The sequence below is a fragment of the Coffea arabica genome, chromosome 5e (genome assembly GCF_036785885.1).
Source record: "Coffea arabica cultivar ET-39 chromosome 5e, Coffea Arabica ET-39 HiFi, whole genome shotgun sequence".
NCBI lineage: Eukaryota > Viridiplantae > Streptophyta > Magnoliopsida > Gentianales > Rubiaceae > Coffea > Coffea arabica.
Window position 1 is genome coordinate 48,357,999 of NC_092318.1, and position 4,792 is coordinate 48,362,790.

Consider the following 4,792-nt stretch of genomic DNA (forward strand, 5'->3'; position numbering starts at 1 on the left):
TCCAATTAAGTCTTTGTTATCAGTGGATTAAATTGGTGTTTCCGATTATCGTGCAATTATTATGTAAATGGCCATTATGCCTCCAATTGACTGGGAAATAATAATTTTTGTTAAACGACCATTTCCAGGAATAATGAAGTATTATGAAGATTTTGTATTTTTTTTTCAGTAAGGGATGATATTATCTTATACAATTGTTCACATTGGAACATTAAAAAAGAGATGAAATGGGATGTTTTCGTTTTTGTGGGCCGAAAGCCTCAAACTGAGCCCAAAGCTTCATTTTAGTGTTAAGGTTAAGATTGAGAATTGAAACTTGGCTAGAATATATAACATTTATGAAGGCCTAAAAAAAACTAATATTAGATTGGATTGCTACTTTTTACAAGAAATTATTGGATTGCAACTTTTTAATTTGTAAAAAAATATACTATACTAATTTGACACATGTGATGTAAAAAATTCATTGAGAAATATATTCACGAAAAATGTTAGAAATTTTTACGGAACGTTAGAAATTTTACAGGATATGTGAGTAGAAACTATTGGATTGCTACTTTTTAATGCGTAAAAAAAAAAATAGTAATGGCTTGACATATGTAATGCAAAAAGTTAATTGAGAAATATATTCATGAAAAACATTAGAATTTTACCTTAGAAAATAGAAATCCAACACATGGAGGTAGTCTTAGGATCACAAAAATCAATTTTATGCTAGATAACATTTGGAAATTAAGTCTTTGGTAGCCTGATCAGGTTAATCAATCCTTTTAAAAAAATTATTCCTTCGTTTAAAAAAAATGGCTGAGCACTTCTGGAGTTGTTACTTTCGCGTTTCCAGCATTGGGAGTATTAAGTTTTCAATCAAATTGAATAAAATGTCCACTCCAACTCAAAGAGCAAACCTTGCATTTTTTACTGAAACTTTTAAGTTCCAGTTAATAACCAGCTATAAATTAATCAGCAATAAAAGATATTTGACGCATTTATACACACAGTAAATAGAGAAATTATCAGCAACTATTGAGACTAATATCAGACAAATCTCCATAGATTCTATGCTGAGAAAGGAAAAGTAATAGTAAAATTTTGGCCATTCTGGCATGGAATTAAAGTATTGGACTCAATTAGTATTACTAAAAATTTCCAAATCCCAAAGCCTTCCCTCCTTTCCGTGCCCGCGCCGGCGCCTCCATTTCCCGCAAATCCAAATTAACGTTTTCAGTTTCAGTTTTTTGATTTCCTTTCCCTCTACCTACCATATCTACACACAGTCACACGCTACAAAGATTCCAAAAATTCCCTCAAATTCAAATCCACAACCCTCCCTCTTCCTCCTCCTTTCAAAAGAAAATTTGAAGGAAAAAAAGTGTTAAAAGATGGTTTTTTTTTTAAAAAAAACCAAGTTTCAAACTTAACCCTCCAAAAATTCAAACAAATTCATTCATCAATCACCCGTTTCATCTCCACCTTCAACTACAAATACCTCAAATGGAACTTGGGAATTCTCACCACTTGCTTAACAGCCTACCCCATCTCCACCCCACCACCACCACCAAAACGCCGTATCAGAATTCAGAACATCAAACATGGAACGTGGTGACAAAGAAAACATCATCGTCCCATATGGGTTCACAAAGAAAGAAACCAATGTCCCAATTCTTGAAAATGCCAAAAAATTTCCTGCCCCAGTTGTTAAAAGAAGGTTCAGAAGCCCACTTCGAGACATTACTCAGTTGTTCATTAATTCACAGCCACCAGCACTACTTTCCTCAGCTGCATTTATCTCTGATTTTCAAGCCCATTCTTTTATTTTACCTCTTCCTGCTATGAATTCTCGAAAAAGGAAAGCCGATGGGGATGCTGAGATTGATTCAATGAAGAAGGCTGCATCCAAGATTTTGAGAAAAGAGTATAGATAGTTTTATTTAGATATATATGTAGATTTTATACACCCAATTGATATTGGTTTGATAGGTGAAGTGTTGGATTTTATCATTATATCCCAAGTTTAATCGATGTAACATTATTTTTACTTGATAGAAAAATTAAAACATTGAGATGAGCGACTATTTGATTTTTTTTTGCTTTCATTTTATTCTTTCATCAATCATTAATTTTCATGCCTTCTTTTTCTTCTTTTTGTCAACTTGGGCGTTCTTCTTCTTTTATTTTTTTTCCTTTAAATTTTTTTGTTTTAGAATTTGAGCTGCCCTTGCTGAATTTAAATGTGATTAATTTCATGCCAAAAGAATTGACGAAATTTAGATATTCTACTTTTGGCAACAAGTGCTCGGTGGATATTTCTACGCTAAACTTTATGCTATATGAAAAAATAGGATGATACTAAATTCACATCCCTATAATCTAAATTCGTACTTAATATAACTTTTAATACTAATAGTATAAGTTATTAATGCATTAGATGTGAATTTAACCCATCCCAATTGCGTAATAATATAATTAGATTGTGCTTGGCAATTAAGGATAGGAATAGTGTGGAAGGGATGGGAGGATTATTTAAAAAAAAACACAAAAAGAAGAAGAAGAAAAAGAAAAAGGAGCCAAAAAAAAGATACATTGATACTGCTACATAGATGATAGATGACATGCATACTAGATGAGTCATGCTGTAATTCAAACGTAGGGGTTAAATTTGGAAAGGGAAAAGAGTCTTAATGGCCCTCCAACTATTTCCCAAGGAAAGATTTAGCCTTACAATAATTAATATTAAAGTTTTGGCCCTCGATCTAATAAAATAGTATATTTACGGTCCTTCTGTTAAATCCAGCAGTTAAAATTGATGAAAAGCATCATCTCGTAGTCTCTAAGCAAAAAAAGTAAAAATGCTTTCATCACTGATTTTTTCTCCAACAATTTCCACTCCTTTTTTCACCACTAATCAGTCCCTTGCCTCTCCAATGATGGTCGGGTCGCCTTCAACTTCAACAATCTCGAAGGGTGCTAGTGGAAGCCCAAGAACCACTACATTGGCCTCTACTAGTGGTAAAACAGGCCAAACTTCTTTATCGGTGACTCTTTCCCACTTTCCCTCCAAAAAAAAAAAAGAACTCTCCGACCTCTCTACAACCTAACCCTAGCCATTTTCCCTCTGAATTTCCCGTCAGAGATGTTTGAATTAAGGCTGGTTCAGGGTAGTTTGTTAAAGAAGGTTCTAGATGCCATAAAAGATTTGGTGAACGATGCGAATTTCGACTGTTCCTCGAGTGGCTTCTCCTTGCAAGCCATGGACTCCAGCCACATCGCGCTGGTGGCTCTGTTGCTCAGATCCAAAGGCTTTGAGCACTACCGCTGTGACCGTAATTTTTCCATGGGGATGAATCTTAACAATATGGCTAAGATGCTCAAGTGCGCCGGAAACGATGACATCATCACCATTAAAGGCGACGATGGCAGTGATACTGTTACCTTCATGTTTGAAAGTCCCACTCAAGATAAGATAGCTGATTTTGAAATGAAGCTTATGGACATCGACAGTGAGCACCTTGGAATTCCAGAAGCAGAGTACCAGGCTATTGTTAGGATGCCTTCGGCTGAGTTTGCTAGAATTTGTAAAGATCTCAGCAGTATTGGTGATACAGTGGTGATATCTGTGACAAAAGAAGGCGTAAAATTTTCAACAAGAGGTGATATTGGGTCTGCTAATATAATTTGTTTGTCGGCAGAATACAACTGTTGACAAGCCAGAGGAAGCAACTGTTATAGAAATGAATGATCCAGTGTCCTTGACATTTGCCCTTAGGTATTTGAACTCTTTTACCAAGGCAAGCCCATTGGCAGAGATGGGTTATATAAGATTTTACCTGGCACCTAAGATTGAAGAGGATGAAGAAGAGACAAAGCCTTGAGTTTGAATGCTCCAGCAATGGACCCAAACCTTTTGCTTAGAGACTATAATGTTCTTGATATTTGGTCGTGCATCTCACGAGATGATGCTTTCCGTCAATTTTAACTGCAAGATTTGACAGAAGGGCCACGAATATACTATTTTATTAGATCGAGGGTCGAAACTTTAACATTAATTATTGGAGGGCTAAAACTTTACTTGGGAAAGAGTTAGAGGGCCATTGGGACTCTTTTTCCATTTTGAAATGAAACTTGGGCTAGGCATATTCGTTAATGTTCTTATGGTCTTGTGGAAAGATCCAGCTGATTGATATCATAGAGTGACAAATTATGGCCCTTTTCATCTTGGACTGATTTCCAGTAGTCCTTAAAGAAAGAAAAGGTAGAAATCCATGCCAAAGTTCAAAATTTTTTTTTTAAAAAAATGGATTGATGAAGAGGGGCTCCAAGCACTTTCTAAAAACTGAAATTAAATTGAAAAAAATATATTTTAATTTGGGAGATTATAGACACAATTTAATTTAGTGAGAACTTTTGGCATCAAAAATTTTTGTAAAGAATTTGACTACCCGAGTGCCCCAAGCACTCGCTAAGATACCTTCACATGCTAATTTTTCAGTGAAAATAAAACTAATTTGAGAAAATATAGCAATAAATGTGACTGTACTTACTTGATAAATTAAATAAGTATAATTTAAATATTTTAATGAATATTCTGAATACTCATTAAAAAAAATCCTTTTGTGAATTTACACGGAAGAGCACACCTCCCGGTATGGAAAGTTTTAAGAAGACACAAACAATTTGTAACATCTGTATCGCAGTTGAGATTCTTTCCTGCAACAGCTTATAATGTTTATCTTCACAAAGATTACACTTTTAATGAGTGTTGTAAGAGCATTCGCATTATACCTAACTCGCCATA

General features: G+C 34.6%; 1 pseudogene; it reads left to right on the forward strand.

Annotated features, from left to right (window-relative positions):
• The first annotated feature begins 3,053 nt into the window (after positions 1–3,053).
• On the forward strand, positions 3,054–3,910 carry LOC113688482 (proliferating cell nuclear antigen-like; annotated as a pseudogene).
• The last annotated feature ends 882 nt before the right edge of the window (positions 3,911–4,792 follow it).